Here is an 18014-nt window from a genome sequence, read left to right on the forward strand (position 1 = left end):
CCCGAGATACTTGAACTCCTTCACTTGGGGCAAAGACCCGTTCCCAACCCGGAGGGAGCAATCCACCGTTTTCCGGCAGAGAACCATGGCCTCGGACTTGGAGGTGCTGACTCTCATCCCGGCCGCTTCACACTCGGCTGCAAACCGCTCCAGTGCGTGCTGAAGGTCACGGTCCGATGAAGCCAGCAGAACCACATCATCCGCAAAAAGCAGAGATGCGATTCTGAGGTCACCAAACCGGACACTCTCCTCACCTCGGCTGCACCTTGAGATCCTGTCCATAAATACCACAAACAGGACCGGTGACAAGGGGCAACACCCACCGGTCCAACACCCACCGGAAACGTGCTTGACTTTGTGCCGAGAATGCGGACACAGCTCTCACTTTGGTTATACAGGGACCTGATGGCTCGTAACAACGGCCCCGGTACCCCATACTCCCGCAGTACACCCCACAGGGTTCCCCAGGGGACACGGTCGAAAGCCTTCTCCAAGTCCACAAAGCACATGTGGACTGGATGGGCAAACTCCCATGACCGCGCCAGCAACCCTGCCAAGGTAAAGAGCTGGTCCACTGTTCCACGGCCAGGACGGAAGCCACATTGCTCCTCCTGAATCCGAGGTTCGACCGTCGGTCGGAGCCTCCTTTCCAGAACCCTAGAGTAAGCTTTCCCAGGGAGGCTGAGGAGTGTGATACCCCGGTAATTGGAGCACACCCTCCGGTCCCCCTTCTTGAAAATGGGGACCACCACCCCGGTCTGCCACTCTACAGGTACTGTCCCCGATCTCCATGCGACACTGAAGAGGCGTGTCAGCCAAGACAGCCCAACAATGTCCAGAGCCTTCAGCATCTCAGGGCGAATCTCATCTACCTGACTACCTCAGCAACTTCCGCCAGGGATATAGGTGCAGATTCCCCCGAGTCTTCAGGCTCTGCCTCTTCCACAGAGGACGTGTTGTTCGGGTTCAGGAGCTCCTCAAAGTGCTCTTTCCACCGCCCGACAATATCCCCAGTCCGGGTCAGCAGTTCTCCTCCCCTGCTGAAAACAGCCTGAGACAAGCCCTGCTTTCCCTTTCTGAGTCGTCGGATGGTTTGCCAGAACTTCCTCGAGGCCAACCGAAAGTCCTTCTCCATAGCCTCCCCGAACTCCTCCCATACCCGGGTTTTTGCTTCAGCAACTGCCGAAGCTGCAGCCCTTCTGGCCACCCGGTACCTGTCTGCTGCTTCAGGGGACCCCCGGGCCAGCCAAGCCCGAAAGGCCTCCTTCTTCAGCTTGACGGCCTCCCTCACCGCTGGTGTCCACCAGCGGGTTCTTGGGTTGCCGCCCCGACAGGCACCGATGACCTTCTGGCCACAGCTCCTGCTTGCCGCCTCTGCAATGGAGGCTTTGAACATGGCCCACTCGGACTCCATGTCCCCAGCTTCCCCCGGGATGCGTGAGAAGTTCTTCCGGAGGTGGGAGTTGAAGACCTCGCAAACAGGGGCCTCCGCCAGACATTCCCAGTTCACCCTCACTACACGTTTGGGTTTACCGGGTCTGTCAGGCAGCCTCCCCGGCCACTTGATCCAACTCACCACCAGGTGGTGATCAGTTGACAGCTCTGCTCCTCTCTTCACCCGAGTGTCCAAGACATACGGCCGCAGGTCTGATGAGACCACAAAGTCGATCATAGATCTTTGGCCTAAGGTGCTCTGGTACCAAGTACACTTATGAGCTACCCTATGCTCGAACATGGTGTTTGTTATCGACAATCCATGACCAGCACAGAAGTCCAATAACAAAACACCGATCAGGCAGTTCAGATCAGGCAGGCCGTTCCTCCCAATCACCCCCCTCCAGGTTTCTCCGTCATTGCCCACGTGAGCGTTGAAGTCGCCCAGCAGAACTATGGAGTCTCCGGGTGGCACCCTTTCCAGGATGCCACCCAGTGACTCCAAGAAGGCCGGATACTCTGAACTGCCATTTGGTGCATACACGTAGTCGCAGAGAGGCGACCCTCTCGTTCCCCGGGTGGAACTCCAACACAGTGGCGCTCAGCCGGTGGCTTGTGAGTATCCCCACACCCGCCCGGCGCCTCTCACCTTGAGCAACTCCAGAAAAGAACAGAGTCCAGCCCCTCTCCAGGAGTTTGGTTCCGGAACCAGTACTGTGCGTGGAGGTGAGCCTAACTATATCTAGTTGGTACCGCTCCGCCTCCCGCACTAGCTCCGGTTCCTTCCCCACCAGAGAGGTGACGTTCCACGTCCCCAGAACCAGTCTGCGACGCCGAGGATCAGCATGCCCGGATCCCCGCCTTTGCCTACTGCCCGTTGGGCAAAGCACCCGACTCCGATGCCGACCCCTGCAGGTGGTGAGCCCACAGGGCGGCGACCCCACGTGACCAGTTCGGGCTGTGCCCGGCCGGGCCCCATGGGATAAGGCCCGGCCACCAGACGCTCGCCGACGAGCTCCCCTCCCGGGTCTGGCTCCAGCAGGGGGCCCCGGTTTCCCAAAGAATCCAATCCACTTTTTTCACAAAATCCGGTCCTGGTTTTATCTTAAAAATCCGATCCACTTTTTTTTCTAAATCCGGTCCTGGTTTTCCCCAAAAAATCCAATCCACTTTTTTCACAAAATCCGCTCCTGGTTTTCCCCAAAAAATCCAATCCACTTTATTCACAAAATCCGCTCCTGGTTTTCCCCAAAAAATCCAATCCACTTTTTTCACAAAATCCGCTCCTGGTTTTCCCCAAAAAATCCAATCCACTTTTTTCACAAAATCCGCTCCTGGTTTTCCCCAAAAAATCCAATCCACTTTTTTCACAAAATCCGCTCCTGGTTTTCTCTTAAAAATCCGATCCACTTTTTTTTTCTAAATCCGCTCCTGGTTTTCCCCAAAAAATCCGATCCACTTTTTTCACAAAATCCGCTCCTGGTTTTCTCTTAAAAATCCGATCCACTTTTTTCACAAAATCCGGTCCTGGTTTTCCCCAAAAAATCCAATCCACTTTTTTCACAAAATCCGCTCCTGGTTTTCCCCAAAAAATCCAATCCACCTTTTTAACAAAATCCGCTCCTGGTTTTCTCTTAAAAATCCGATCCACTTTTTTTCACAAAATCCGGTCCTGATTTTCCCCAAAAAATCCAATCCACTTTTTTTACAAAATCCGCTCCTGGTTTTATCTTAAAAATCCAATCCACTTTTTTCACAAAATCCGGTCCTGGTTTTCCCCAAAAAATCCAATCCACTTTTTTCACAAAATCCGGTCCTGGTTTTCCCCAAAAAGTCCAATCCACTTTTTTCACAAAATCCGCTCCTGGTTTTCTCTTAAAAATCCAATCCACTTTTTTTTTCTAAATCCGGTCCTGGTTTTCCCCAAAAAATCTAATCCACTTTTTTCACAAAATCCGGTCCTGGTTTTCTCTTAAAAATGCGATCCACTTTTTTTCACAAAATCCGGTCCTGGTTTTCCCCAAAAAATCCAATCCACTTTTTTCACAAAATCCGGTCCTGGTTTTCCCCAAAAAATCCAATCCACTTTTTTCACAAAATCCGCTCCTGGTTTTCCCCAAAAAATCCAATCCACTTTTTTCACAAAATCCGCTCCTGGTTTTCCCCAAAAAATCCAATCCACTTTTTTCACAAAATCCGGTCCTGGTTTTCTCTTAAAAATCCAATCCACTTTTTTTTTCTAAATCCGGTCCTGGTTTTCCCCAAAAAATCTAATCCACTTTTTTCACAAAATCCGGTCCTGGTTTTCTCTTAAAAATGCGATCCACTTTTTTTCACAAAATCCGGTCCTGGTTTTCCCCAAAAAATCCAATCCACTTTTTTCACAAAATCCGGTCCTGGTTTTCCCCAAAAAATCCAATCCACTTTTTTCACAAAATCCGGTCCTGGTTTTCCCCCCCCCAAAAAATCCAATCCACTTCTTTTTTTTACAAAATGAAAAATTGGACATTGCCTTTTTTTAACCATGTTTTCAAATGGAAATATCCAAATGATTTATCTTCAGGAGTGGTTTAACCATGGCAGAGTGCCTCTGGAAATATGCCTGTAAAGACGGAGTGATTAACTAAAACTAAAGATAGGTTGGCGTACATAAACAGAAAACTTTCTGTTGGTGTATACATTACATTACATTACATTATTGGCACTTGGCAGACGCTCTTATCCAGAGCGACGTACAATTGATTAGACTAAGCAGGAGACAATCCTCCCCTGGAGCAATGCAGGGTTAAGGGCCTTGCTCAAGGGCCCAACGGCTGTGCAGATCTTATTGTGGCAACACCGGGATTAGAACCACCGACCTTGCGTGTCCCAGTCATTTACCTTAACCACTACGCTACAGGCTGCCCAGGGCTACACAGAAATAGCTCACCTATAGTTTGCAATGTACCTTGCTACCTGACTGGCTGATATGGGATGTTTCACATTACACATGACACGAGAGATCATGCAATATCGCTAGCAAGATAATATGCAAATGCTTTGTTCATGGCAGACAACTGCTATATCCTTCAGATTTGGCTGAAGCAACTTCTTTAGTTACTGTAACCTAAACTCATGTTCCTGAGGGGGAGAAGACGACAGCCTTCACGCGGCCTCTCCTGTGAGTAGTGAGAAATGGTGCGAGACCAACTCATGAAACTAATGTCGCCAAAGAATCGTCGAGCTGGCGGACCAAGGTACAAGCCGAGGTCAAGACCAAGGCAGAGAACATCCTCGCCAGGACAGGCGGACACCCCCACCGTCGAAAACCAAGGTCTGTCGGTGCTCCAACTCAACGTCGAGGGCCTTACCATCGCCAAACTCGAAGTCACCAGGCATCTTGCCGATTCCAACAAAGTGGCAGCTGTTCTCCTGCAAGAGACACACTGGGTTTCTGACGACAACCTCAAACTGCCTGGGTTCTTCCTCACCGGATCCATCCACAGCAAGAAGCATGGAATGGCAACCTTTGCCCGGGAAGGATTGAGCTGGTCAGCCACCAGTCAATCTCCACCCGGCTGCAACATTGAGTGGCTGGTCACCAAAATCCAAGAAACATCTGTTGTGAATGTATACAAGCCCCCACCAACTGTGCTGACTGTATCATCACTACCATCTGTGACTCCTCCCGCCATCTATGCAGGTGACTTCAATTGCCAACATACAGATTGGGGTTACAAACACACATCACAGGATGGTGAAGCGCTGAGTGAGTGGGCTTCTAATGCTGAGGCACTGCTGCTTTTCGACCCAAAGGAGCCCCCAAGCTTCTTTTCTGCACGCTGGAACTCTCACACCAACCCAGACCTGGCCTGTGCCGTATGCCGCAGTAACGACCTGAAACCGGAGAGACGTGTCTTGGACAGGTTCCCTCGTTCACACCACCGGCCATCCATCATCAAAGTACCATCACTGGTACAGCCGGTATCTGGCAAACCGGTCAGGAGATGGAACTTCAGGAAGGCGAACTGGCGGCAGTTTATGGCGGAAACGGAAAGAAGAACTGCTGGTCTCCTGGACCCAGAAGCAGCTGATGTGGATGCTGCATACGCCGCCTACTGTGAAGTCCTCCTCAGGGCAGCAAAGCACAACATCCCACGTGGCTACAATCAGAACTACATCCCGGGCTGGGATGAGGAGTGCAGCTGCCTGCTGCGCCAACACCAGCAGGCAAGCTCCAGGGAAGAAATGGACGCAACAGCAACAACCCTATTGCAGAAGCTGGACGACACCCGAAGGGCCAGGTGGACTGAAGTAGTGGAAGCTATCGACTTCACCCACTCTAGCCGGAAGGCGTGGCAGACCATCAACCTGCTCTCAGGGAGAAAAACAACAGGTGTCCAGTGACAGCAGATGCCATTGCTTCCTAGCTCCTGAAAAATGGTCGCTTCCCTGATGCTGACAGAAACGTCACACGATTGACCTCGTGTGAGGTATCGTCTCTCTCCAAGGCAGCCAGCGTCGATGCTAACCTCTCAGGAGACTTCACAGTAGCCGAACTAAGTGCAGCAATCAACAAACTGAAGCCGGGCAAGTCATCAGGTCGAGACAATATCCACCCAGAGTTTGTCATACACCAAAGTGAAAGAACATCTTACTGGCTATGCTCGTTCTTCTCATCATGCTTCCGGAGGTCCAAGCTCCCAAAGACCTGGCGCCGTGCTTCCGTCATAGCCTTGCCAAAGCCGAACAAACCCGCCGAAGACCCGAAGTCCTACAGGCCCATCTCTCTGCTCTGTGTCCCATATAAGATCCTGGAGAGGCTGATTCACAGCCGCATCGAGCCAGTGGTGGACCCACAACTCCCACCGGAACAAGCCGGCTTCCGCCGAGGCAGGTCAACAGTGGATCAGGTAACGCTACTCACTCAGGACATCGAGGACAGCTTTCAGGATAACGAAAAAGCTGGAGTAGTATTCCTGGACCTGACAGCCGCCTATGACACCGTGTGGCACCGTGGACTACATCTGAAACTGTTGAGGACAATCCCGGACCGGCACATGGTGAGGTTCATTATGGAGATGCTATCGAACCGTAGCTTCATCCTACAGACCAGCGATGGCCAGACCAGCAGGCTCAGAATGTTGAAGAATGGTGCCCCGCAAGGCTCCGTCCTCTCACCAATGTTGTTCAACATATACATTCACGACCTGTCAGATACAACATCTACCAAGTATGGCTATGCGGACGACTTGGCCACCATGCTTCGCCGCCCAACATGGAAGGCGATGGAAGATGGCCTCAACCGAGACATGGGCATCCTGGCAGACTACCTCCAGAAGTGGCACCTTCAGCTCAGCATGGGCAAGACAGTGTCTGCAGCTTACCACCTTAACAATCGGGAAGCAAGAAGGGAACTGGACGTGCATGTTGGCAACAACCGCCTGGCGTATGCTTGGACCGGACACTGTCCTACAAGCAACACCTGGATGAAGTGAAGGCCAAGACAACAGCAAGGGTCTCGCTCATCCACCGCCTGGCGGGTTCGACTTGGGGAGCTTCCCCCCAGACCCTACGCATATCCACGCAAGCCCTGGTCTTACCCGTAGCAGAATACTGTGCCCCAGCCTGGAGCAGAAGTCCACATGTGAACAAGGTAGATACGGTCATCAACAGCGCCCTCCGTATAGTTACTGGTTGTCTGAAACCCACCCCTGTGTCCTACCTGCCAGTCCTAGCTGGAATCGCCCCAGCCAGTCTCCGACGGGATGCGGCTACCCTCACCCTGGCAAGAAAAGCCCAGAAGCACGACTGGCACATCCTACACAAAGCCACAACAACACCGGCACCACCATGCAGGCTTAAGTCTCGCCATCCCTACAACAAGGCAGCACAGGAGATGCTACAGTCTATCCCTGAGGACTTGTCCAGAGACGCCTGGCTGGCAGCATCCTGGAAACAGACGTGGGAGACGGCTGGGCCCTCCCGCATGCAACGATACATCCGGGACCCAGGAGGCGGTGTAAAAGGAGAAGAAATGCCACGCCATCTATGGACCTCACTGAACCGTCTGCGCTCTGGCGTCGGAAGCTTCAAGTCATCTCTGAAGAAGTGGGGCCTATCGGACAGTGCGGCATGTGAGTGTGGCGAGCCTGAACAGACTGCCGAGCACATAATCACCGGCTGCCCCCTATACAGCCCACCCTCAGAAGCTGGCCTTTTCGACTTAGGACCGGAGACGAGGGCGTGGCTGCATGACACTGAGTTGGCCATCTGACGATATACGAAAGAAGAAGATGTTCCAAACAGCAAGTTAGCTCACCATGTTCCAAACATAGCTAATTTCATGACAAACTAAAGAAATACTTCCAGATCAGCTTTGGTTTGTGTGTGTGTGCAAAAAGTATAATTCCTTCTGTTTTGTGGGTGACACAATCACAGAGTGAGTGTGAATGTGACTTTGTTTTATTAGCTAAAAATTTCTTCTACACTTTCATCCAGAACAACATACAGTAGGCCTATATGAATGAGATCCCAGAGTTTTTGTTTCATTTTATTTTCTATGGCACATATGAATGAGATCATAGCAATATGCACTCAACAATATATACATTAGTGTGATGAATTGATTGATTCTGCATTCATTTCAAATTGATATGCTGCTTACTGACACAGTTTGTGGGTAAGTTATGTTGAAAGACGAATACAAGATCTGTGGTCACAAGAACACATTGAATGTGTTGGAAATAAAAGCATGCTAAATAAATATATTGCCTTTAATATACAAAATTGCCAATACACTTTACAGTGTACTACTCTAAGATTATGAATTCTTTGAGAGTTTTGAATCTTAAACAATGAGCACATGTTGTTTGATGTACAGTAGACATTGTACATGGCTGTAGCATGCTGTCAGAGATCTGTGCTGATGTTAGTGTTAGGGATGATACATTTAATTTCCTGTCTTTTGAGGCTTCCAGCAAATGCAAATATTTCACTTAAAACATAGTTTATTGTGATACATTTTTATTTTAGTTTAACTATCTACTCTGTTATTTGTCCACCCTTGTTTATCTGCCATGAAAGCAGATGAAGTCTGATTGATTGATTGATTGGATTGATTTATTGTACATTCTCTACATTCACATTTCTTCAAGCACATTTCTACTAATTTCTCCATGGCTGTTAAATTACCATGATTACCTAACCATGACAATTAAATGAGATTTTCAAAATGTTATGTTTTTCATTTTTGAGTATGACTGTACAGTCCAGTACAGTATGACCATTTTGCCACTGATACACATTTATTCTCAAAAAATCTATTTGAGCACATGCATGTCATTTTTTGACTAACATTTTTTCCTACCCATCACTTCCTAGCCTGTAAGTGGTAGTGATCCGCTACAGTGCGCATCTCCACCGCCCTCGGGGGTGCGTCTCCTGACTCGAATGAGGCTTTTTGTGGACGGCATCTCCCCCTGGCTCGTCTGGGTGTGTGGAAAAGGGTGACGGTGGGACAGTTTGCCTTTCCCTCGGTGGAAGAGGTGGCAGTGTGCGCCCCCCCCCGCTCTGATTACATATGAAGCCTAATATTTACAGCACAAACCAACGCTATCCCCCACACCGCCAGAATGGTGTGGAGTAGTCTCTCCTGTGGAAGTGCTGCCATGGAAATGTGTTCATTGCGAAACGTCGGCATTCATTTTGCTCTCAAATAAGTGCCGGGCCTGCCACATTTACAAAAACACGAGTTTGAGATCAATCACTGTTGCTTTTGGACCGTAAAAGAGGGCATTGACTATGTCTGCAGGACATAAAGTGTTATGAAATACTGTATCTTACGGTCGACCAGAAGGCAAAAATAGGATATGGCAACTATCATGTTATTAGACCGAAAAAGGCGTTGGAAATGACACATGCATATCTTTTAGTGATTTAAAAATGTTAAATCACCATTTATCAAACAACCTGCAACCCAGTGTAGCATGTATGGGAGGGTGTTCAAAGACATTTGTTTTTTGTGAGTTTTGTTGTCATGTGCCATAAAAAATAAAATGAAACAAAAACTAGCCATTAGACTTTGTTTTAGCATTGTGCCTGTTAGGGTGCACTGAGGGTGGAAGACACGAAGGACGAGGGACGAGGGACTGCGATGATTTGGTGCTGAAGGTGTATTTTATTAACAGTGATGAACAAAAATAATAATAATAAACTAAGAAGGAAGATTTTAGAACAAACAAAAGAAAATGGTTATGAAAATGGTTATGAAAATGGCGTGTACTTTGGCTTTGCCTCAAAAAGTAGGCCCATTACACAGCACACCCACCCATGTCTCAAACAAAAAAGACATGGAGCATATAGCTCTCTCCTGGAGCTATAAATGGGCATAGCCCCTCCCACCTGGCACCTTCCATGCATAAAAAAATAAATATAATCAATTAACAAAATAAAACAAAAAATGATCAAACAGAACATAACACACAAGGCCATTACAAGAATAACAAACAGCTAAACACACAAGAATAACAAGGGGGTACTAAACAGAAATTAAAACAATCATTCAAATTTCCCCCTTGTCTAAATTAAACAGGTGGTAGTTCCCACTAATCACCTTTTATAAATATCACCTGGTTCCCTTCACTTCCTGTTTGGTTGTGAGACCAGGATTGAACAGACCCAGGTAAACCCTTTGTTTAATGTGGTAAAACATTTTTAAAAGCACCCGCTGTGCGTTGTTTACTCCCGCTCAGTTTAAAATGTAAAGCGTGTTGTGTTGCGGTGTTTGTGTTGTCTGTAACAGTGTTAGTCTCGTCGCGGCGCTAGTCCGTGTAAAAGCAGGGTTTTTTTTAGTTTTTAGTTTTTTCTTTCCGAATCAATTCATAATACGAATGTGCCTTATGAACTCGCTAAAGCAAAAACAAAAACTCATAAGCTGGGTATAGATAAACCAAGTCAGTCTTGTGCTAAATTCCTTTATTTCCATGATCCTCCTGCCATTATTCTGTGCAAAAAAGCCCTCCACACTTATAAAAGTCATATGTACATTTAGAAAACAGCGATATACACAATACAATGAACATTTACATACATTCCCTTATCTATATAAATATATAATATTGGCACATCAAGGTCAAGAGATTGTTCGAAAGCTGTTTGCGCAACAGTCCTATTCTTTCATGAATTTATATTCAATATTAACCAGTTATAGGCACACGTGAATATTCAAGGAGCTCAACAGACTGCAGCATAATCCGGGAGAGAGAAATCCTCCTTTTTATATAAAAATAATATCAGGGTGCCAGCCCTTCATTCCTGTAGCATGCTTAATTGTGTTTCACTATGAAGCGCACACACACTGAAAGCGAATGTTAAAACAAATGCATGTAACCCCACTCACACGGTCATCAAAAAAAAAACTAAAAAAACCAGCTTCTAGCACACTCTGCACAGGGCTGAGTGTTTTAACAATACTACGCTCAGTGTACTTTATTAGGTACACCTGTACCAGCTTGTTAATGCAAATATTTAAACCAGTCAATCATGTGGCAGCAACTAAATGCATAGAAGCATGCAGACGTGATCAAGAGGTTCAACTGTTTTTCAGACCAAATGTGATCTTAGTGACTTTGATCGTGGAATGTTTGTTGCTACCTGACAGGGTGGTTTAAGTATCTCGGAAATTGCTGATCTCCTGGGATTTTCACGCACAACAGTCTCTAGGGTTTGCAGAGAATGGTGAGAAAAACAAAAATCATCCAGTGAGCAGCAGTTCTGCGAGCAAAAATGCATTGTTAATGAGAGAGGTCAGAGAAGGGCCAGACTTGTCAAAGCTAACTGGAAGGTGACAGTAATGCAAATAACCAGGCATTATAAGAGTGGTATGCAGAAGAGCATCTCTGTCAAACCTCTAAGTGGATAAGCTACAGCAGCAGAACACCAATAAGTCTAAAAACTAAGTCTAATAAATACCTAATAAAGTGCTCACTGAGTGTATGTTGATCAATGAATAATGGGAGGCTATATGGTATAGTTTGATTCTTCACCTTGTGCAATTATAACACCCCCCCCCCCCCCCCTTGCCGCCCCAAAAAACAAGAAAAGGATAAGATTGGCAAAAAGAGGACTGATCACAGTAAGGCCAGCTAAGAGCAGGTACAAAAACTTTGAACCCAGATACATCTGCTGGAAATAATGCATATTACATCCTGGATCCCACAGTTTCAATTGCTCAGCAAATTCAGTCATATAAATACAGTTTTCAATAGCAATGCACACAACACATTCTTCCTTTGGTCATGCGATTAAAGGCGGAGAAGATTATAAAGCTGAACAGCTGCGATGGACACAGTTCATTCAGGCCTCATGCCCATTCCAGCCCTGAGAATAGAAAGCCCAGTGAAATGAAAGGGGACTGGAACAAATCCCATCCCGGAAACAGGATCTCATTTTCCTTTCCGCTCATCCTCCCCCAGAAAGTAGGGGTTTGCGTGGCCTTCCATCAGGTAGGAGTATCTGGATGGGTTTTTGTCCTTGAAGGTCCTCAGGTCACCCTTAGAGACGTCATAAGACCCCATCTGAAAAGACACAGGGGCACATTTGCACATGCGTGTACATGCAGGGTTTGAATCGCACAAACCGGTCACGTGACAAAATGTGAACGGGAGGCTGCTGTTGTGTTATGGTATTCAGGAGTATACTGAACATCTTGTTGAAGTATACGGAAACATCTTTTCTGCCTCAGTCAAAAGCATTGAGCATTCATTTAATTTGCTGAAGACCCGACAGGAGCTGAAGAGGGCTGCAGTACAGGCCTGGCAGAGCATCGCCAGGGAAGATACCCAGCGTCTGGTGATGTCTATGGGCCACACCCAATGTTGAATACGATGACTTTATTTCAGTTTGTGTTAATTTGTCCAATTACTATTGATCCCCTAAAAAAGGGGGCAGGGAAATGTATAAAAATGGCTGCAATTCCTATATGGTTCACCCAATATGAAACCCCTGAAATGAAAGCTGAAAATCTGCACACAGTGATGGTTTTATATCAGCAGTTTGTTTGCTGTAGCATAGACTGAAAGCAACAAAAAATGTATCACGGGCAAAAAGGTTGACAAACATATATAAATTACGTCAAAATGCAGCACTGCTAAATATCGTGATTCAGCCACCTAGTTAGTCTAAAGCCCTGGCCCCTGGCAAAGTGGTGAAGGGGAAAGCCGTGCAGGAAGAGGAGAGAGCAGGGAAACGGAGGAGGGAGAAGAGGGCGCGTTCCTCACCATGCCGTTGCCGTGGCTCCTCCTCCTGTTCTCGGTCATCTCAATCTGGCTGGGGTCCCACTGCAGGTGGGCTCTGGGGATGGGGATGATGTCCTTGTTGGACCAGCTGCTCCGGTTGTCCTCCGTAGGGTAGGGGCTGGTGTAGTTGGGCTTCTCCTGCGTCCTGCTGTAAACAGAAACACCCCCCCATGTCACAGCCAGGCCAGAAGCTTCTTTCTGAGAGCACGGCTGAAGCTTTCTCGCATGCCCCAGGCGGTTCCAGGAGTAATGAGCGACAACCAAGCGGCCGGAACCACTGGCCCGGGTCATGTTGCGAGACGGTGCTCACTAGCGCCACTGCTGTTAGCTCCAGTATAGGCATTTCTGACCTGTTTTCAAAGTAAATCGGTGCACGTCTCCCTGCATGTGCTGAATCAGGTACTGTGTTATGAATCACATTACATCGCTCGATCTTACCTCTATTTACGCGCTTATTGTGTAGTCTCTGGCTCCAAATTGTACAACATGGCGCCCCTGGTAAACTACAGTTCTGAGGCTTTAAACAATTGAATCCATAAATAATCAGTGGGTGACATTTCAGCAAATTTTAAAGCAAGATGCTTTGTATTTTGTGTATGTTTTACTGGTTATAAATTATAGAAAAAGAAAAGCCTTGTGCAAAAGTTTGGGAACCCTTTTGTATTTACTCTTTGTTACTTTATAAAAGATGATTACTAAGGCCCAGACCCAGGTGATTTATTCATTACAGCTTCAATGAGTCAGGTGAGTAGAATTCCAGGGCCAAACTTTTTATTTAGAATGCCTTCTGAAGTATCCAACTGCAGTGGCTGTTCTGTCTGGTGCTAACAACCATGGGTTCCCCTAAATAAGATTCAGAAGGATTTCAGAATTTAGATGGTTCATTTCCACCGACAAGGAGGAGGCTACAATGGAAAATGGAAGATAATGGAAATTCTGAAGGCAAGGCAAGATCAAGGCAAGATCTGGAAGACCAAGAAAGATTTCAGACAGAATGGCCTGAGACCTGGTGAGAAATGCTCAGAAGAACCCACACATCACTGCAAAAGAGCTGCAGAAAAGAGTAGCAAACATAGGGGCGACATGGCTCAGGCAGTAAGAGCAGTCGTCTGGCAGTTGGAGGGTTGGCGGTTCGATCCCCTGCCCGGGCTGTGTCGAAGTGTCCCTGAGCAAGACACCTAACCCCCAAATGCTCCTGACAAGCTGGTCAGCGCCTTGCATGGCAGCCAATCGCCGTCGGTGTGTGAGTGTGTGTATGAATGGGTGAATGAGAAGCATCAATTGTACAGCGCTTTGGATAAAGGCGCTATATAAATGCCAACCATTTACAATTTTACCATTTAGGTCCAGCTGTTCACCAAACTACTCCATCCTTGTTGTGTTTACTAAGTACTTCCCCGAGAGCAGGGATTTCATTAATTCTCCGAAATTCTGTTCTGTTCTGCTCGTAATGCAAAGCTCAACAGGACCAGGGATTTTGGTCTTGGATTACAGGAAGACACATGCACAGCACAATGTAGCACACTGGTTAGCAGTACACAGACATATAAAACACATATAAAAACACAGACTCTATAAAAAAAGAAAATATTCAGTAACCTACTGTAACCAATTTTAATTAGTCCACATTTTGTGGACCAATAGTGCATATATAATGTGAATTCAGTCGAGTTATCATAATTCACAAGTTATTTTTTCTGTCTAGTTCCTTTGGCCACTTGATTAGAATTTATGTTCCAGTCAATTAATTGAATATAGACCATTATGAACCGTAATTTCATATTGTCACTACTGGAATGAGCTGATCATAAGGATTTATAGAAGCAAGCAGGAGAACAGTAGTATAGCTTCATAAATCATTTCAAGGTGATGAAATGGAAATTGGGAAGGGAAAATACTAGAATTTGAATATGATTTTTTAAAAGAATTATTTTTTTTCACAATTTCGGTTGAATTAATCTGGGAGCTTCAACACCTTCATTAAATATCAATATATCAATACAAATATTCCTGGTAAACTAGCGAACTGTCGGCCTGGTTTTAAACCCAATCCACAATTTAGTTGACTATTGGTGCAAATCAGATGAGTGTTTTGCTTTTTGATGCACTCATTACTGTTGACTTGAAACCGATCTAGCCAATCCAGATGGGTTGTTGGAAGTTTGCCTACACCATCTTGATTTAGTTGGCTAATGGTAGCTATAAAAGGACTCTTTGCTTGCAGACAATACTGTAAACCAGTCACACTACCCTTAAAATGAAAAGAAGTGTTTACAATGCACACAGTACACTTTTTATTTTATGATCATTTTATGGTTTACGGTTTCTCTGCATCTAACAAAAGTCCATGTTAATGCAACAGATTGAACAATCCAGATTTTAATGATTTGCCTTACTTCCTTTTTCACTAATAACAGCAACTGCATTGTGTATATAAAGGATAATTACGCTCTAGATCACGTTTATTTACCAGTAAATGTGTTTGCTCATGTACATTATAGTGAAATATTTGAATCCATGCCACTATTTAAAAATTTCAGATTTTTTTTTTTTTTTTTGGAAAAGGGCAAGGTGTGTTGAAACTTTTGACTTACACTGTATATGTTTGAAAAATGAATCATAAAAAGTACACTACTTTGGCAATAATACGGTGGCAATAATTCTGGAGCCCACTGTGTGTGTGTGTGTGTGTGTGTGTGCATATATATATCCAAAAATCCCTGAATAATGATGTTTTGGCCACTGTCAATCTAAAGTAAATAGTTAAAAAAAAAATTAGATAGTTTTTTTAAACTACAGTATATACATAGTACATATATACATATATACAGTGGTGTGAAAAAGGGATTGCCCCCCTCCTGAGTTCTTATTTTTTTGCATGTTTGTCACACTTAAATGTTTCAGATCAAACAAATTTAAATATTAGTCAAAGACAACACAAGTAAACACAAAATGCAGTTTTTAAATGAAGGTTTTTATTATTAAGGGAGAAAAAAAATCTACATGGCCCTGGGTGAAAAAGTGATTGCCCCCTAAACCTAATAACTGGTTGGGCCACCCTTAGCAGCAACAACTGCAATCAAGCGTTTGCGATGACTTGCAGTGAGTCTCTTACAGCGCTGTGGAGGAATTTTGGCCCACTCATCTTTGCAGAATTCTTGTAATTCAGCCACATTGGAGGGTTTTCGAGCATGAACCGCCTTTTTAAGGTCATGCCAACAGCATCTCAATAGGATTCAGGTCAGGACTTTGACTAGGCCACTCCAAAGTCTTCATTTTGTTTTTCTTCAGCCATTCAGAGGTGGACTTGCTGGTGTGTTTTGGATCATTGTCCTGCTGCAGAACCCAAGTTCGTTTCAGGTCACGAACAGATGGCCGGACATTCTCCTTCAGGATTTTTTGGTAGACAGCAGAATTCATGGTTCCATTTATCACAGCAAGTCTTCCAGGTCCTGAAGCAGCAAAACAGCCCCAGACCATCACACTACCACCACCATATTTTACTGTTGGTATGATGTTCTTTTTCTGAAATGCGGTGTTACTTTTATGCCAGATGTAATGGGACACACAACTTCCAAAAAGTTCAACTTTTGTCTCGTCAGACCACAGAGTATTTTCCAAAAAGTCTTGGGGATCATCAAGATGTTTTCTGGCAAAATTGAGACGAGCCTTAATGTTCTTTTTGTTCAGCAGTGGTTTTTGTCTTGGAACTCTGCCATGCAGGCCATTTTTGCCCAGTCTCTTTCTTATGGTGGAGTCATGAACACTGACCTTATCTGAGGCAAGTGAGGCCTGCAGTTCTTTGGATGTTGTTGTGGGGTCTTTTGTGACCTCTTGGATGAGTCGTCGCTGAGCTCTTGGGGTAATTTTGGTCGGCCGGCCACTCCTGGGAAGGTTCACCGCTGTTCCATATTTTCGCCATTTGTGGATAATGGCTCTCACTGAGGTTCGCTGGAGACCCAAAGCTTTAGAAATGGCTTCATAACCTTTTCCAGACTGATAGATCTAAATTACTTTCTTTCTCATTTGTTCCTGAATTTCTTTAGATCTCGGCATGATGTCTAGCTTTTGAGGATCATTTGGTCTACTTCACTTTGTCAGGCAGGTCCTATTTAAGTGATTTCTTGATTGAGAACAGGTGTGGCAGTAATCAGGCCTGGGTGTGGCTAGAGAAATTGAACTCAGGTTTGATAAACCGCAGTTAAGTTATGTTTTAACAGGGGGGGGGGGCAATCACTTTTTCACACAGGGCCATGTAGGTTTGGATTTTTTTTCTCCCTTAATAATAAAAACCTTCATTTAAAAACTGCAATTTGTGTTTACTTGTGTTGTCTTTGAATAATATTTAAATTTGTTTGATGATCTGAAACATTTAAGTGTGACAAACATGCAAAGAAATAAAAATAAGAAATCAGGAAGGGGCAAACTTTTTCACACCACTGTACATATATACATATATAAATATATACATATATATACATACTACAATCAATACCATACCATTACAATCAAACGTCCACTGAATGAACTCCAACACCCACCCACATGATTTAAATTATGAACTACATCACCCACCCACACACTCCATACATGACCCTCAGACCATTTCAGGTTTATTCTTATTGCCATTTCATTTTGCTTTGAGCTCCTTGCTTGAATAATTTATTTTGCAGGCAAATGAATTACTTTCAAACAATGCAAATAATTCCTGAATTCATCATTGCAGAAACAGCCACAGATGGCTATAACAGCCATCCTGACCAGAGTGTGATAAGACAAGATCATAATGACAAGCCCAGAAAATCTAGCCTCTTCCTACCACTAAAGTGTACCTACAGCTTAGTTTGCCTAAAGGTAAATAGCATCTAGCACCGTGTCAAGCCTGGTCTTGAAAACCTCCCTTGTTTCTGCCTCCACTACATGTCCTGGCAAGCTATTCCTCACATTGACCACCCTCTGTGTGAAAATAATACTTATTACATTACTGGCATTTGGCAGACGCTCTTATCCAGAGCGACGTACAACAAAGTGTTGTGTTTACCGTGAGGGCCTGGCATTGTGGTACATCACAGCAGGAAGCTGCTCCTCTTTACAGCCTCTGACAGTGACATTTCTATCTGCGATCTCCTCCCCACAAAAAAAACTGCCCAAATGATTGCTTCTGTGAGGGATATTCAAGGACAACGCCTCAGTCAAGGACAACGCCTCAGTCACTTCTGACACATTCCCTTCATTCTTTTGGAAATTCAGTTTGTTAGCTTATCTTGCCGTGCACAGTTGCTTACGTTGAGTGAACATAGTGTC

This window comes from Conger conger, chromosome 16 (assembly GCF_963514075.1).
Source record: "Conger conger chromosome 16, fConCon1.1, whole genome shotgun sequence".
Lineage (NCBI taxonomy): Eukaryota > Metazoa > Chordata > Actinopteri > Anguilliformes > Congridae > Conger > Conger conger.